We start from the raw sequence: 18,837 nt of genomic DNA on the forward strand, positions 1-18,837 counted from the left end.
CGATTGTGCAAGTTCCCCCACTTAAAATGATGACAGAGGTCAGTAATTTGCACCAGAGGTACACTTCAACTGTGAGAGACAGAATGTGAAAAAAAAATCCATGAATCCACATGGTAGGATTTGTAAAGAATTTATTCGTAAATTAGGGTGGAAAATAAGTATTTGGTCACCTCAAACAAGGAAAATCTCTGGCTCTCACAGACCTGTAACGTCTTCTGTAAGAAGCTTTTCTGTCCCCCACTCGTTACCTGTATGAATGGCACCTGTTTGAACTCATCATCTGTATAAAAGACACCTGTCCACAGCCTCAAACAGTCAGACTCCAAACTCCGCCATGGCCAAGACCAAAGAGCTTTCGAAGGACACCAGGAAAAGTATTGTAGACCTGCACCAGACTGGGAAGAGTGAATCTACAATAGGCAAGCAGCTTGGTGTGAAAAAATCAACTGTGGGAGCAATCATCAGAAAATGGAAGACATACAAGACCACTGATAATCTCCCTCGATCTGGGGCTCCACGCAAGATCTCATCCCGTGGGGTCAAAATGATCATGAGAACGGTGAGCAAAGATCCCAGAACCACACGGGGGGACCTGGTGAATGACCTGCAGAGAGCTGGGACCAAAGTAACAAAGGTCACCATCAGTAACACACTACAACGGCAGGGAATCAAATCCCGCAGTGCCAGACGTGTTCCGCTGCTGAAGCCAGTGCATGTCCAGGCCCGTCTGAAGTTTGCCAGAGAGCACATGGATGATACAGCAGAGGATTGGGAGAATGTCATGTGGTCAGATGAAACCAAAGTAGAACTTTTTGGTATAAACTCAACTCGTCGTGTTTGGAGGAAGAAGAATACTGAGTTGCATCCCAAGAACACCATATCTACTGTGAAGCATGGGGGTGGAAACATCATGCTATGGGGGTGTTTTTCTGTCAAGGGGACAGGACGACTGATCCGTGTTAAGGACAGAATGAATGGGGCCATGTATCGTGAGATTTTGAGCCAAAACCTCCTTCCATCAGTGAGAACTTTGAAGATGAAACGAGGCTGGGTCTTCCAACATGACAATGATCCAAAACACACCGCCCGGGCAACAAAGGAGTGGCTCCGTAAGAAGCATTTGAAAGTCTTGGAGTGGCCTAGCCAGTCTCCAGACCTCAACCCCATAGAAAATCTGTGGCGGGAGTTGAAAGTCCATGTTGCTCGGCGACAGCCCCAAAACATCACTGCTCTCGAGAAGATCTGCATGGAGGAATGGGCCAAAATACCAGCTACTGTGTGTGCAAACCTGGTAAAGACCTATAGTAAACGTTTGACCTCTGTTATTGCCAACAACGGTTATGTTACAAAGTATTGAGTTGTATTTTTGTTATTGACCAAATACTTATTTTCCACCCTGATTTACGAATAAATTCTTTACAAATCCTACCATGTGGATTCATGGATTTTTTTCTTCACATTCTGTCTCTCACAGTTGAAGTGTACCTCTGGTGCAAATTACTGACCCTCTGTCATCATTTTAGGTGGGGGAACTTGCAGAATCGGTGGCTGACTAAATACTTTTTTGCCCCACTATATCCCAAGATGGTGACAAGCCTTCAGTGATTTTTGTGAGAAGAGGTTTATTATTCAATTCTCCAACTAGTCAGGGCTTTAATTATATTTTCAGGTAAATAAAGACTATATTTTCAATCTAAAATACCTGGTGTGCATTAAGTTCATGAATATTCATGTTAAAGAATTGAGATTACATTAAGAACCACAGTTAAGCACTTGTACGTTTTGCCTTTATTGTGTAAAATGCTCTGAGACAATTGTAAAATTGAATCATTTTTGGGATAATATGGTATTGCAAGTTGGTAAAATATAAGCAGGTGTGGAGAAGCATTTTTATGCCACTTGAGCGGACATTGCATAACATAATATTTGCTATGAGCAGCCTTTGCCTTTAAAATTGCTCCAGTTTTCTGTTTTCAACCTACATAAAGGCAGGTAGGTGGTGGAAAACTTGCCACAGCTGTTCTGTGGATTTAGGTTGTTTCAATTCCTTGTGTCTCTTCATGTAATCCAGACTGACTCAATGATGTTGAGATCAGGGCTCTGTGGGGACCATGCCATCTGTTGCAGGACTCCTTGTTCTTTTTACCACTGAATGTAGTTCTGACTCTAGCTGGCTGTTTAAGGTTTCTGTTTTATGCTGCAAAGTGAATTTGAGAAAACTCTTCTGTCTTCTTGGTGTTACTAGATAGATATAAAACATTTGAAGCAGCTACATTTTCACTTATGACTATAAGAGAGATAATTGTGTTAATGTTTTAATGTAAGATGACAATGATCAAAGTGGATTTTATGCTATGCAGTTGCTAGAGTTGTATCTAAATCTTCTTTGAGAGACCATAGGATTAAAAAAAAAAGTTTCATTACTGTGGTCAGCAATCGATAATCAACTAAATGATTCAATTCAGTAAAGCCATTATCTTTCATGCCGGATTAGCCCAAAGATGACTTTTTTCTTTTAAAGGGAATTTGAAGTCCCTAGGCTTTGGTATTAAAAAAAATAAAAATGGCCATCTGAATCAATGTTTCTGACATCTGTGTCCATCGGGCACTTCATGGCGCTATATGTATTAATGGAGTTTGTTTGCCTCACAGCGCTTTTCATTTTCCAGCTGTGATTGTCACACACTGGCGTTGCTGCCTGTTTGCGATGTGCTGATAGGACAGATCTGAGACAGATATCTCCCCCAACCGCATGCCTGAGAGACTGATCCACACAGCAGCTCGGAAGGGCTCGCCCTGCAACCTCATAAATGCTGGTCTTGCACAGGCATCATGGGTGGAGTTATCTCTCCACTGTAAATATGCCCCAATGTGCCCGATCTCTACATTCAACAGATAGTGCATATACATTGGTTGCAAGTGAACCCAGCGCTTTAGGGTTTAATTATTTTTTTGTCTGTTCTGGGTCTATCTCTGTAGAAATTATGTTTCCAAGCAAAATAATGGATTGCATTTATATAGTGCTTTTCGGGGCCCTCAAAGCGCTGTACAATTCCACTATTCATTCACTTTCACATTCACACACTGGTGGAGGCAGCTACAGTTGTAGCCACAGCTGCCCTGGGATATATCGCGCTGCACTGACATATCGCGCCATCGGCCCCTCTGGCCATCACCAGTAGGCAGTAGGTGAAGTGTCTTGCCCAAGGACACAACGACCGAGACTGTCTGAGCCACGATCGCCCCAAACACTGTTATCACATTACAGTGTGCAGATTGCTAACCTTATAAATGATACAAAAGGCTACAGTAAATTAATTGGACGGATGGACAATGGAGGCAAGCTGTGTGTATGGTTTTTCGTTTTTCTTTTTTCAATAATTAATCTTGTAGGAAATATCTAAGCAAGTATTCTTAGGCTGCTCATTATTCTCCTAATCAAAAGTCATGACAATCAGTTAAGAAGTGGTTCACCCTTAGCTAGTCTCGTCATTTAACAGTCAACCTATCATGAGTAAATTTTTCAAATTATGGCGATCATTAGTCCTCTGTAGACAAGCTTTAATCTTGTGGGTGGTTTTTAAATCTATTGTGCATGCGGGTCCTCTGGCCCCTAATGATCTTCATGCTAGCACCTGTTTGATGTCAGTGTTTTCAGCAATGTAGGGATGTTCTATGCAAATCATTCCTAAGCTAATTAAATGGGGAAAAAAACATATTCCTAAGCAAACACTCAAAAAAGTTAACTCCACAGTAGCCACTGTGTCTTCCTTACCAGTGACTGTTAGTTTTTACTGCTGTCTGCATATGAAAACATTTGTGTATGTGCGTTATTTTGATGTATGTGAAGAACGCTTAATGCGTTGGGAGTAAACGGAGACTTGTGATAATTACATGTGGTTTATTAACCACATGTCCGCCTTTTTTTCCGTCACAGTTTTTAAGACTTCACATGAATCTGGAGTAGTTGAATAGACTATGATTTGAATAGATAGAGTTAACAGTTTAAGGTTAAAAAGAGGCATCTGATACTATTAATCACGTCCCCAGTAATCGACTCTAATTTAAATAATGTTGAAAGTTGTGCCACTTTGCGTCGAGCGTGATAGTGGGTACACACAACATCAGATTGGTTTGCCGTGAGTTGGCAGTGATAGCAGCAGAAGACTTTCCTTGCAGGTCAGTATTTGTATGACCCCCCCACGTCCCTTTCCAGCTTGTTTACACAGAGAAAGAAAGGGGAGAGAGTTGCTGTTGTGTACATGGTAGACCTAAATATGAATAATTATTTTAACAAGCTACTATTTCTAGTGTCAACTAGCAGAATGGAATTGTGCAGTATTATAGTGTTCTTCACAAGACATATTTTGTTCTTGCTGAGGTTTCCAGACAGCCAAAACATCATCTTAACATAATCTGACTTTGAAACAGAGGAACTGCTTACTCCTGCATTGCAAGACTGCTTTGTAACCCATCTGAAATGGGTGTAGGTGGGGTTTGGATTTGCTTTGATGTTGCTGAATACCTTGGTGTGCAGATTGGCAACACTTTTATAATTAACTTAGATTCAACCTCAACTACATTTCACAGGAGTAGAATTCAGTGTACAAACATGCAAAAACATTATGTCCTTGTTGATGTAGCTATAAAACATTTACTTTTTTAGAAATATATACTATAATTCATCACTGGATAAATTGTCTGCGCTATTAAAAACCCTACTCGCTTTCATGGATTATCACATTTGCATTTCCTTGATTTAAGATGATGTCCTTGTGCAGAGTATGTAATATAAATGAGGAGAAACCTGCTCACTTGCTTGGTGAAGGGCTCTTCAGCATGACTCAGTGAAATAGATGGCCACTTGGATCACTGGAGTAAACACAAGTCTTGATAAAGTTCATCTACAAATATTTTCTAAAAGCCTTTGACCAGAAAATAGCCCCTTTTCTTTCTAGCCCTTGCTTTTCACAATTTTCACAACATGGTTGTTTATATGAATATTTGAATGGTATTTCTTTCAATTACTATATGGATAATTATTTAATTAGTTCAAGCTATTAGTTATACTACAGGTATTATCCTTTTCAGAGTGGCAGCAGGGACAATAGGTTCTGTTTTCACATGGCTAAGCTGTCACAATTCCTACAGTTCAAAAAAACAGTGCGCAGTAATATGTGCACTTCTTGTTCTAAGGTCAGTTTATTGTTTATGCTCGCACAAGGTTATTGTAATCTAATGTGAGTGCTGTTTTCACCCATACATTTCAGAAAAATACAACAAAAATCTTTGCTCAAGTCGTAGCACTATAGATATACACGCCATCATACCTTTCTTTCTTCCTTCCTTCCTTCCCTCAGGAAGGTTCCTGGTATTTTGGTCCTTCCTCGTGTTAACTGTAGTACGTCTGTTTTTAAACACACACATGCGAAGTGAAGGAAACCAGTCTCCAGGTGACATTAGTCACTTGTCTGTATAACTGACTTCTTCACACAACAAAAACATAAAAACAAAACAATAGTGTTATATGGGTAGATAACTTTACTGGACATTGGTATATTATAAAATGCCTATTTAAACATGTGTGTTGTATTCATATAAATACTGTTTTTGTCTTACTAACAGAATTTAAAATTGAAGGAGGAAAAATATTAGTAATAACAAAACATTAGTAATATACGGTGTGCTATATAACTGTAAATGCTAAAGCTTAGATGTATAGATGACTAAAATTTCCTGACTCAACAGGGATAAAATATTTGCTTGTCAGTGCAGGTCAAGAATCCACAGTTTGTCCATTATTCCTGCTGATAGTGCCCACTGTCCTATTGTTGGTAAACAGTACTGTCTGAATAAAGGCCCAGGTTCTTGCTTGGCTGCTTATGAAGACTTCCATCTAGGTTTTCAGCTCATACAATAATAAAGAATTTGCTTTTTCCGCTCTAAACACCGGCATCGGCATTGGCCAGATATCCCAGCATCAAGCAGTTTTTCCAGGTAGTAGTTTCTTAAAATATAAATAAATCAAAGATTGATGTTGACTCATGTAATAACTTGTTAATGACTCCCAAGCATTAGTGGTTTAGAGGGTTAAGATCCTGACTGGCTTTGAAGCAGATGTGACTCCATCACAAGACTGGAAATTTTCATTCTCTATGCTTCACTGAACAGTGGACTTTTTACCTTTCATGAATATTTAATAGGGAAAAATGGATTGTGATCTTTTGTGACTGTCAAATTAGTAAAGTATCAAAGCATTTTGGGTCCTCTTCTACCTGCATAAGGTTGAACTGTTCAGTCTGTCTATAAAATCTTACCACAGCAGACAAAGATATAGTAGTAATGATGAAAGTGTGCACCAGTTCTATAAGTAAAAGGAGATCCTTAGGTCCCTTTGATTTGAAGGACAAGGACCAGGTTCTCTAAATTAAAAGAATGACACTGACATTCATGACATGATTTTATAGTGGGCCCTAAGCGCCGTCAGAAAGCTTCTGAGTGCACATAAGCACTGTGGCTGAACTCATTCAGTGTGACTGATCCAGTGTAGGCACTGACAGAAGACTGCTGCGGGTGTTGTGCTGCCGACAGGCTGCTGCTTTCACATCAGCATTGTGCCATCAAAGAATCCTGGATTCTTGTTTGAGGAATCCATCTCTGCTCATAGAACTAAGGGTACAGTAAACAATAAACAGGCAGTGATATAATGCAGGGAATAAAACAGAACAACGCCAGCCCGAGTATAACAAATATTCAGTATACTATATTTGTTTTGTGTTTTTAAAAAAAACTTGCATTGAATCAGAATGTCTTAGAGCAGGGATTTTAAATGTATTTTATATAGTAGGCTACATACAGCCTATTTTGATCTTAAGTTGGATGGACTAGTGAAACTACATGATAAATGTGTAAAATTACTGAAAAAGTTCTGGGACTGCAATGCATGTAGTGTCCTGTAATTATAAAATATCTAAAATATGTCAGCAGGACGGTGGCATGGTGGTTAGCACTGCTGCCTCACAGCAAGAAGTTCCTGAGTACCCCGGCTTCCTCCCCCAGTACAAAGACATGCAATTAGTCGGGTTAGGTTAATTGGTGATTCTAAGTTGCCGATAGGTGTGAATGTGAGTTTTTGTCTGTTTTTATGTGTTAGCCCTGCGACAGACTGACGACCTGTCCAGGGTGTACCCTGCCTCTGGCCCTAAGACAGCTGGGATAGGCTCCAGCCTCCTCGCGACCCTGAAAGGGATATGTGGAAGAGAATGGATGGATGAATAAAACATGTCCTTTAAAATAAACAAAAAAAGGTAGATGGAAAAACAGGAACCTCTCTAACAGTTAAATATATTACTTAATTAATCTTGTGTTGTATGAATGTCAATTGGGCGGGGTCTTTAAACATAGAAAAAGTTGTAACATTAGCCCCTGGACCTTTGACTTGGCACCCCTGTTTTAGAGGGTTTTCATGTTTTTTTTTTCTTTTCTTTTCTGTAAGCCATTGATTTAAAAAGAAAGCATAATAGTACTTTTGAAATTACAATCGCTTATACAACAATTATATGAGTGGCTTAGCATGAAATTAGATCCTGCTCGAGCCCTAAAACTGTATTATTGAATTTCATCTGCGTACGCGGCGATGTCTCTCACAAGGCCCTGATGCCAGTGGATGGCCAGATGTGATAGGAATGTAACTGATATGGAGTGAGACTGCACATATAGATTAACAAATTAAATCAAGTTAATCAAATAATGTAAAATCAAGCCGAGGCTGTTAAGCTATATGCTTTGATGTCGATTGGTGTTGGACGGAGCCCCAATTTCAATGTTGTCCTCACCTTTAACTCTGTTTCTCTGCCAATACCTCGCTCACGCTTATATTCGGTTTATTTTCATCAATATGCTGGGTCATACTCCTCTCCCTCCTTCTGCCATCTGCTGTTACATCCCAGCTTCAAACCGCAAGAGCAGAGCGGTCACTTAATTGTTGTGAGGTGGGAGGGGTAAGTACCTTGGACTGGTGGGATGGGCTCGGGCTGTGGGGGGGTGTTAATGGGTGCAGATTGATGCATGATGAGTGTCTATATTATGCTAATGAACTACAACAGTCCCTTTCATATGTTGCACTGAATGAATTGCGGTTACTGCTAATGGCTAAATTTTGCATAGGGTAATGGGAAAATCGGAAAAGTGTTATCCCAGTGCAGCAAACAAACCCCGTGGATCAAGCTGTGAGTTCACAAGAAGTGGCAGTTATTTATTGTGCTGACGCAAGATTTTATTTCTTAGGAGCTGCATGCCTCGTGACAATATATTTTATGGTCCAATGCACACATTACCATTTTATTATAGGAAATCATTTTCAAAATTAGCAGTATTTATGTAAATAAGATGGTGAAACCTCATAGTCATGTGGCTGAGTTTGGATTTGAGTCAATTCACTTCTACCAACAGAGAATACTAATGAGAGAGTTTGTGATATTTTATTTTGTAAAGCTAAAGTAAAAAAACTAGCAAAAACTATGCCTCAAAACTCAAGTTCGTCATTCGGAAGTTGATTATTGTTCAATTTGCTCTTTGATTTACTTAAGTCAGCGCTCGGTGAATCTGGGATTTGGTTTAGCTTTGGTTTTATCCATTTGTCACCAAAACGCTTCACTGATATCCTCGACTTACTACCTATCTTGATTCTGTCTCACACTTTTGGTTTAACTTGACTGCTGTACTGCACACTTCAGTGTCTGGTGAATAAACCATGGCTTTGAGATAAGACAGACTTGAATCTTCAAGAGGTAATAAAATAAAAATTTTAAAAAAGCTGCCCTTTTCCTCCCATTTTTTTAAATAAACACTGAATTAATTCCTCCCTGAGCAAATATTTGTAAGCCCTTTTGTTATATGTATTCTTTCATATATAGAGTAACTCAGTGTGTTTTGATTAGAGTCTAACTCTGATTTTATTTTTTGATATTGCACAGTCATTATTAGATCCAGTATTTGAACATTTTGAGGAAATAGGTAGGTAAACTGTGACCTTCTATTTCTATGCCATCTCTCAATCTTGTTACTTTGTATTCTGCTCAACAAACTAGAGCTGTATTGTTATTTACACTTCTTTATATTCTTTTTACCTTTTCCATTCACCATCTGCTGTCCTCAGCTCCAAAAACGGAATCCAAATAACTTCACTCTAAAAACTTTTGTTCTGTTCTGTCGATACAGTATGTTCTCTTCACCAGCCAGTGCTGCCCAGAGCAGAACAAGCAAGGGCTCACTAAAGATTAGAATCATACTCACACAACAAAAGTACGAAAATGTGTGGAATCTTTTTTATTGTAATTGCATTGATCAAAATGAACAGCTAAAATGTGCTGAGGATGTTAATTTGTTCATCAATGATATCATCTCAAGTTTATGCTGAATTTGTATTTATGTGTCTGCTGAAGTTTTTTTTCTTTTTTGTTTTTAGTTTAATAATTTATCGCTAAAGTACAACAGCCAAATCAGATACAAAGTTTTATTTGGGAACACACACACATCTTGAGCTTTAGTTTCAATGGCACACAATTTACATAAATATAAATGAGTCTTAAGAAGACAGTGATGGTAATTGGACTGTGCCAAACTGATGACATAGATACCCAGGAGTCTTGTATCAGAGTCTACAGAGTCTAGAGCTCAAAAGTTTCAACAAGACTGTGAATGGAAATGAGTTACCGTTGCTGCCACACTTTTTTTTTTTTCCTTCTAAACTCTGTTGAAACCACCATAGTTTTAACAAACTTCCAGTAATCTCAAAAACCACATTTCACTTGGGGGTTACAAATAGTTCTTTTGGTTTTAGTTCTTTGGCTCAATTTTCTAGGATACCTACAGAGCATCATCAGCTTAAGGGGTCTAACAGTAGCACACCTTTGTAAGAGAAAGAGGGAGCACGTCTTAATATAGGCCTCTGATAGGACATTCCAATCCATTTGGAGAGTAAAAATAAAATAAAAAACAACAGCAGTGTCTCAACAGCTCAATTACTTCTTAAAACAGAATAACTGCTATGATGCCTTCCAGTCAGGTTTTAGACAGAACCACAGCACTGAAACCGCTCTGACCAAAGTGTTTAATGACATATGTCTGAATACAGACAATGGAAAAATGTCAGTCTTAGTTTTACTGGATCTCAGTGCAGCATTTGATACAGTTGACCACAACATATTACTCAAACGACTGGAGAACTGGGCAGGTCTTTCAGGAACTGTACTAAAATTGTTCAAAACATACGTAGAAAACAGGAAATACTTTGTATCAATAGGTAACTTCACATCTGAGCAGACAAGTATCATATGTGGAGTTCCCCAAGGTTCCATCTTGGGAGCCCTTCTGTTTAACATTTACATGCTCCCACTGGCACAGATTATAAAGCACAACAAAATAAACTATCATAGCTATGAACATGACACACAAATATATATCACAATGTCACCAGGAGACCGAGGCCCTGTACAGGCTCTTGGTAAATGCATTGGGGAAATGAATGACTGATTGTGCCACAATTTTCTCCAGCTAAACAAAAACAAAACTGAAGTAACAGTCTTTGGTGCCAAAGAAAAACGATTACAGGTCACCAGAGAACTTCAATCTACACACCTAAAAACCACCAACCAGGTGAGAAATTTGGGCGTAGTGATGGATGCAGACCTAAACTTAGAAAAACACATTAAGACAATAACAAAGTCAGCTTACTATCACCTCAAGAATATTTCAAGGATAAAAGATCTGATGTCTCAACAGGACCTGGAAAAACTAGTCCATGCATTCATCTTTAGTAGGCTTGATTACTGTAACAGCATCTTTACAGGTCTACCTAAAAAATCAGTCAGACAACTACAGCTCATTCAGAACTCTGATGCTCGAGTCCTCACTAAGACCAAAAAAGTGGACCACATCAGTCCAGCTCTGAGGTCCTTACACTGGCTGCCTGTCCGTCAGAGAATAGACTTTAAAGTTCTGATGCTGGTCTATAAAGCTCTGAATGGTTTAGGACCAAAATACATCAATGACCTCCTGACCCAGTATGAACCTTCCAGATCCCTCAGGTCATCTGGATCCGGTCTTTTATCAGTTCCCAGAGTCAGAACCAGACACGGAGAAGCTGCATTCAGCTTTTATGCTCCTTATATCTGGAACAAACTCCCAGAAAGCCTCAGATCAGCTGAAACACTCAGTTTATTTAAATCCAGGTTGAAGGCTCACCTGTTCTCAGCTGCATTTGAATAAAGCACCAAATCCACACTTTTAAGCTTAAATTTCAAAACTTATATTTTAACTACTTTTAAATCATGCTTTTTATTGTTTTTGTTTTTTAATGTCTCTGTAAAGCACTTTGAATCACCTTGCTGTTGAATTGTGCAATATAAATAAACTTGCCTTGCCTTGTGTGACCAGGAGATATTTTATTTTGTATTCTTATAATCAGTTATCATTGATTAATCATTTACCATTGTTGAATCTGTTGACAGAATAATCTTTTAATTACATCTGTGTTACTCTGAGCAAATATTAATGCACACTAACTGTCTATTGAGGTTCTGTATCATTCTTGTTATCTGCTTAAGTTGTTGCACTTTAGTGCAGTCACACCGCTCAGACCCACCAGTCCTGTTGGACCCAGGCCCGTCTGCGTTCAGTTCTGCACGTACGCCGGCCTGTAACCACATGCACGCACTTATATAACACACGCACGTTCAAATACACACTTAGTAATAATAGGAGGGTCGTCTGAGGACAGTTTTTCTGATAGATATACTTTCACAAAATGCACAATGTAATACACACTTGTTTTTCTCTTAAGAGTAGCAGTTGATGTCTATATAAGGACAAGGTTTTAAAGAGGAGGGCAATTGTTATCATTTCCAGTAAAGATCCAACTGTGATGTCATGATGGCAATATAAGGAGACGGGACGGTCCAGTCGACGAAGGATTGTATTGCAAATTGTCTTTCCCACACTGACTGCGCAAAGTGTGTAATAAAGATCACTATTTTTTGACACCTACTTCGGCCTGGGCTTGCTTTCTTCTCTTCCCTAAATCGAACGAACCATAACACTTGTTAGTCATTTGGGGAATACCTCAGACTGTAGTAGTTTCACAGTTGCACAAAGGCTAATTTTAAACTATTGCAGAAATACACTCACTAACTGCTTCATTAGGAGTACCTACTAGAACAAGTTGGATGCTCTTTGCCTTTAAAACTGCCCCATTTCTTTCTGGAATAAACTCAACAAGGTCCACACAAAATTTTTCAGAAATCTTAGTCCATATTGACATCATAGCATCACACAGTTGCTGCAGATTTGTTAGCTGTAAATCCATGATATCAATCTCCTGTTCTAACACATCCCGGAGGTCTTCTATTGGATTGGGATCTGGTAACTAATGAGACAATCTGAGTACTGTGAGCTCATTGTTATGTTCAAGAAACCAGTTGCTGGAAGCAGCAATCAGAAGGTGGGATGATGTTGTCATAAAGGTCAGCAAAAGTAGTGAGAAAGGCTGTGATTTTTAAAGGATGCTCACTGGATATTTTCTTTTCTTTTCTTTTTTAAACCATTCTCTGTAAACCCTAAAGATGATCATGTGGGGAAAATCCTAATAGATCAGCAGTTTGTAAAATACTGAGACTGGCATGTCTAGCACTGACAACCATGCTGCTTTCAAACTCACTTCAATCACCTTTCTCGCCTGTCCTGATGCTCAGTTTGATGCAAGCCATTTGACCATGTCTAAGTGCGTATATGTACTAAGCTGCTGCCATGTGATTGGCTTATTAGACATTTGTTTTAATGAGCAGTTGAACAGGTGTGCATAATGAAAAGGCTGGTGGGTGTATCAGGTTAAATAATACACGAATATGTTCATTTTATTTCTACATAATACTCCAATAATAGTAGATTATATTTATTTATTCCCAGCTTTGCTTTCTTCTTGTCAGATAGAAGTTTTTTGGAGCGTGGGCCAACAGCTTAAAGCCCCAAGGTCGTTGCTCTATATGTTATCATGGGACTCACTTGCTGCTTGACTTGCTTGGCTTAGAGAACATAATCCTTCTCTCCTTCTGTCTCTCTCTGTCTTGCTTTTCTCTTTCTGTCCCCCCCTCCCCTGTCTTTGGCTAGTCCACTGTATATCAAGGAGATATGAATATATACATGAATCACGAATGAATCAGTTGAGTGAATGAAGGAAACAACATGATGACGATGTCTTTTTTTGAAATGTTTTGCCCGTATGCGTGATCATGTGCTGAAACTTATGGCTGATAAAGAAGCCTTTTCAAGGTTGACTAGCTCAAGTGAAATATCATTGCCAGATGATTTGATAAAATAACATTTGGTGTATCTTGACAACAAAAGTCAAGACATTTCATTTTGGCACCTTAATGCCCTGTGAAAGTACTACATCTGCTGCCTTCTATTGCATTTCATATTTGTCACAACTTTTGCCAGCATTTTCCTCGTTGCTCTCAAGCTCAGAACAGAATGTCTTTCCAATTGACATTCAGCACCATAGCACCATGTAACTCCTATCCTGAATGTTAAACAGATATGACATGGAGCTTTTATTGTAAATAATTTGGCTCAAGCTTTGGGGTCAGCCAACTGAAGAACATCTACTTTCTTTTCATATCAAGGCCTTCTGTTCCTCCAGCTGCTGAGCTGCCTGTATTTGAGACAGGTGCCATAGTATCTATACGAAACACCTTCATTCTTGATGCAATTATCCCCCTGGCTTTGTAACTCAACCTACAACACGGTGGGAGTCACCCAAGTGCTTCCAGGAATACTAGCTGTCTATGCAGGGGTTCTGTGGCATGAATGATTATATGTATGTGATGAACTGACCCACCATAATGTAGTTGTCTTTGAAAAGTGCACCGTCGACTCAAGCTCCATTGTGATAAATCAATCAAGAACTGCAAGAACGGCTTGGTTAGAGGAAGTGCAATCAAAGCAGTTACATCTGAGATTTTCAGGCAGTCGTTCATATAAGTTGTTTGCTGCTAATTATTGACAGTTTTCAACTTGGCTTAAAGAAATTAAAACTGTTTCCTCAACAATAATTAATCAGGGTTCAGAGTATGAAAGCAAACAGGATGTATCCAGTGGCAATGTGGATTGTGAACAGTCTAAATGAGTTTTTCTTTTATAAGAAAAACAGATTTCTTAAAAAAAAAAAAGGTACCACTTTACAATAAGGCTCCCCTTATAGATGCTAATAAATAGTTTATAGCTATATTATTAATTAATTTGTAAATGCTTTATAAACCATTATTAATGGTTTATTATGCATTAGTTAAGGGTGAGAAAGAGGAAAAAAACTGACCGGTTTCTTGCCAAATAGTGAGCCAAATGTGTTCACCTATATATTTCATCTAGAGTTGCTATATTAAACATTTCAGACTAAGTTACTATCCTGTAAGCACAATCAGCATTTGTAAACATATTTTTTATCATATAAAATTGTACTTCAGAAATGCATTATAAATATCCACAACTATCAATCGGAGCTTTGTAGTAAAGTGTAAAGCATAAAACCATTTATTAATGAATAATAAATATTTATAAATGCCAAATGGGAGGCTTATTGTAAAGTGTAAAGCATGACACCATTTATTTATGACTAATAAACATTTATAAATGCCAAATGGGAGCCTTATTGTAAAGTGTAAAGCATAACACCATTTATTAATGACTACTAAACATTATAAATGACAAAAGAGAGTTTTGTTGTAAAGTTTAAAACATGTCAACATTTATTAAGGACTAATAAACATTTATAAATGCCAAATGGGAGCCTTATTGTAAAGTGTAAAGCATAACACCATTTATTAATCACTAATAAACATTTATAAATGACAAAAGATAGCTTTGTCGTAAAGTTTAAAACATGTCAACATTTATTAATCACTAATAAACATTTATAATTGCCAAAAGTGAGTCTTAAATGTATAATGTCACCATTTATAACACTTAGACCTAAATTACAATCAGTGCTTGAAATAACATTTAACTACTGTCAAAAATGGCAATGTATTGTAAGAGTAACACATGTAACATTAAATGTGTTTTTTAAAACACCAAACAGTCACCCACTCCAAAAAAAGTTCATGCCAGACTGGTTCAAACTGGAAATATTTTTTGTATGTCCTTAAATAAGCGTCCCAGTGGTCCATCAGGGTGTCGCGCTCCAGTTCCTCCTTAAGAAAAGTCAGTTTCTCTCGCTCCTTGTTAAGAAGGGCAGTTGCAGTAGGGGCAGGATTAGAAGAAGAATCTAAAGAACAAACAATTATTAAATTACAATACTAAAATAATTTATAATCTAAACTTGGGAAACTCAAATAAAATATTGATTAAAAACGGTTACAACTTGAATTTATAAAAAGCCACTTTGTAAAAATTATGTTATATACACATGTGGTGGTTCAGACATTTCTAAAACAAGGCAAATAATTCTTATGTGTACTGCCTTACCAGGGTGTTTAATATAAATTTAATGATGCACATAAACAAAACTAAAAATATACAACTAAGTGATATCAATCGTTTGGAATAACCAATAGTAATAGAGCTATTCACATGTTATGTGATGTTAGTTAGCCACTGTAGCTAGCAGCCAAATGGCTAGCTAGCTAGCATTATACTCACCTTCATGTCTAACTGCTGACGTCGTTGGCTTAGTGCAATCTAGATCATCCAGTCTCTGCTTTTTGTATCTCTTCGAACGTGTGCTAACTGTGTAAGTCGCAGACGCACACAAATTTTTATCTTCTGCTCCATCCATGGCGCAGCAACTTGAACGAGCGCCTTCAGTGTGTCTGTTCGTGCCCCTTTGGCTTGACCTTCCAGAGCGCTCCACTGCCTGTCACGCTCTGAGAGGAGGGGCTTTCCTTAATAAAGTTAACTGTGATTGGATGGTTGTATAAGCTCCTCTGCGTTTAAATTAAATTTGTTTTCCCTCCCTTTGGCAGCAGAACATATTTTTTTAGCATGAATCCAGCGGGTTAGATCTACATAACAAAGTCGGAGATACATTATAACAGGTGAGACAATCCTCTTTTTTGCGTGGGACTATTTTTGATTATAGGGCTTGTTTTATATTGCATGTGAAGTTCTTTAACTCTGAACCGATTTGCACTAGACTCCCATAGAGTATTTTACGGTGTTTCGAGGTGATAATAAAATAAATTACTCATTTTTTTCCACCAGAATGTCTTTGGGAATGAGATTGCGCGCCAGAATAGAAGGAAAACAAACTAAATATAAGGCACTAAGGCTCATTAAATGGCTGCAGAAGAAACACCTGCTAAAAAAGAAGCTTAGATGTCCTGTTTGTCACCATAAGATGAAAATGATTTCCGTGGTGAAGAAAGACCAATATATGTGGTATGTATAATGCATGATAATGTAGTGCATGTAGTAAATATAACAAAATATTTCGGTTATCAATGCAAGAGGGAGCATTAACCTCTTTTCATTATTATTTTCTTCATACTTAATTTTGTGATTATCTTTTCAATTAATGCTCTTGTTTAAGGGTCCATTTCTTTACTTAACTCATTGATATGTTCTCAGGTGCTGCAAAAGAGCAAGTCATAGGAGAGTTTCCAGAACAATTAGAACTGGCTCCCTCTTTGAGAAATCAAAAACATCTCTTTTCAGTTGGATGAAGTTCATTTACAGGTATATGTAGATGTAGACATTAATAGCAATGCACCTTTCATAATTGAACACCAATACGAGACTTGTGAAATAAAATTAGGGCCTCAGTAAGTAATAATTGCCTCAATTTCTATCACAGATTTTCACAAGGGCTCAGGCTCAGACAAGTAGATATGATCGATGATGAAGTGGCTGGCAGCTCCAGAACACTAAGTAGCATGGCAAGACACATTCGACATGTTTGTATACGTGCAATTAAAAGACACAGAATAAACAATGGACACCGTCTTGGTGGTGACAGAGAATTTGTGGTTATAGATGAAAGCTGTCTCCGTCATCAGCGAAAGGTTGGTAAACTCTCAGACAGGTTTGTTAGAATCAATGCAGATCTGACTGTGTCCTCTAAACATGGAAACCTTTACCATAAGTAAAAAAAATTAGTAGAAGCAACCATCTTTTTGAATGTTTCTTTGTAGATATTTAATTTTATTCTTTTTCATTTTAATTCTGTTTAATTTTATTCTTTTTGTTTTCAGTATGCACGTGGACGCTTTGGAAATGCATGGAAAAGGAAGAAATGGGTATTTGGAATGATGGGAATTAAAGACAAAAGGCGAAGGCTCGTGTTAAAACTTGTTGAAAAACGATCAAGGCGCCACCTTGTTCCTCTGATCAGACAGCATGTTAAGTTGGGTAGTGCCATTATCAGTGATGAGTGGAGAGCCTAGAAAAATGTTTTGACAAACATAGGGTACAGACATTACACTGTAAATCACAGCAGGTGGTTTGTAGATCCTCAATCTGGCAGTCATACACAGCATATCGAAAGGGCTTGGATGACCATCAAAGGACATGTCCGTAGACTAAGAGGAAATCGCACTGAGAAGTTGCTGGAGGAACACCTGATGGTTCTTGAGTGGTCATCTTGGCTTGGTTCGCGACACCCTGATGGACCACTGGGACGCTTATTTAAGGACATACAAAAAATATTTCCAGTTTGAACCAGTCTGGCATGAACTTTTTTTGGAGTGGGTGACTGTTTGGTGTTTTAAAAAACACATTTAATGTTACATGTGTTACTCTTACAATACATTGCCATTTTTGACAGTAGTTAAATGTTATTTCAAGCACTGATTGTAATTTAGGTCTAAGTGTTATAAATGGTGACATTATACATTTAAGACTCACTTTTGGCAATTATAAATGTTTATTAGTGATTAATAAATGTTGACATGTTTTAAACTTTACGACAAAGCTATCTTTTGTCATTTATAAATGTTTATTAGTGATTAATAAATGGTGTTATGCTTTACACTTTACAATAAGGCTCCCATTTGGCATTTATAAATGTTTATTAGTCCTTAATAAATGTTGACATGTTTTAAACTTTACAACAAAACTCTCTTTTGTCATTTATAATGTTTAGTAGTCATTAATAAATGGTGTTATGCTTTACACTTTACAATAAGGCTCCCATTTGGCATTTATAAATGTTTATTAGTCCTTAATAAATGTTGACATGTTTTAAACTTTACAACAAAACTCTCTTTTGTCATTTATGTTTAGTAGTCATTAATAAATGGTGTTATGCTTTACACTTTACAATAAGGCTCCCATTTGGCATTTATAAATGTTTATTAGTCATAAATAAATGGTGTCATGCTTTACACTTTACAATAAGCCTCCCATTTGGCATTTATAAATATTTATTATTCATTAATAAATGGTTTTATGCTTTACACTTTACAACAAAGCTCCGATTGATAGTTGTGGATATTTATAATGCATTTCTGAAGTACAATTTTATATGATAAAAAATATCTTTACAAATGCTGATTGTGCTTACAGGATAGTAACTTAGTCTGAAATGTTTAATATAGCAACTCTAGATGAAATATATAGGTGAACACATTTGGCTCACTATTTGGCAAGAAACCGGTCAGTTTTTTTCCTCTTTCTCACCCTTAACTAATGCATAATAAACCATTAATAATGGTTTATAAAGCATTTACAAATTAATTAATAATATAGCTATAAACTATTTATTAGCATCTATAAGGGGAGCCTTATTGTAAAGTGGTACCAAAAAAAATGTTACAATTAGAGTGTAAATTAGTAGGAACAGTTGGC

General features: G+C 37.5%; 1 long non-coding RNA gene across 3 annotated transcripts; it reads left to right on the plus strand.

Moving 5' to 3' along the window:
• The first annotated feature begins 15,881 nt into the window (after positions 1-15,881).
• LOC143420333 (uncharacterized) lies at positions 15,882-18,273 on the plus strand. Of its 3 annotated transcripts, none has more exons than XR_013100155.1 (4): positions 15,882-16,088; positions 16,255-16,431; positions 16,621-17,054; positions 17,244-18,273. It is a non-coding gene; the product is annotated as an uncharacterized LOC143420333 (long non-coding RNA). The 3 variants fall into 3 exon arrangements; XR_013100154.1 differs by having other exon boundaries at positions 16,621-16,728; positions 16,847-18,273; XR_013100153.1 differs by having other exon boundaries at positions 16,621-18,273.
• The last annotated feature ends 564 nt before the right edge of the window (positions 18,274-18,837 follow it).

This window comes from Maylandia zebra, linkage group LG9, assembly GCF_041146795.1.
Source record: "Maylandia zebra isolate NMK-2024a linkage group LG9, Mzebra_GT3a, whole genome shotgun sequence".
NCBI lineage: Eukaryota > Metazoa > Chordata > Actinopteri > Cichliformes > Cichlidae > Maylandia > Maylandia zebra.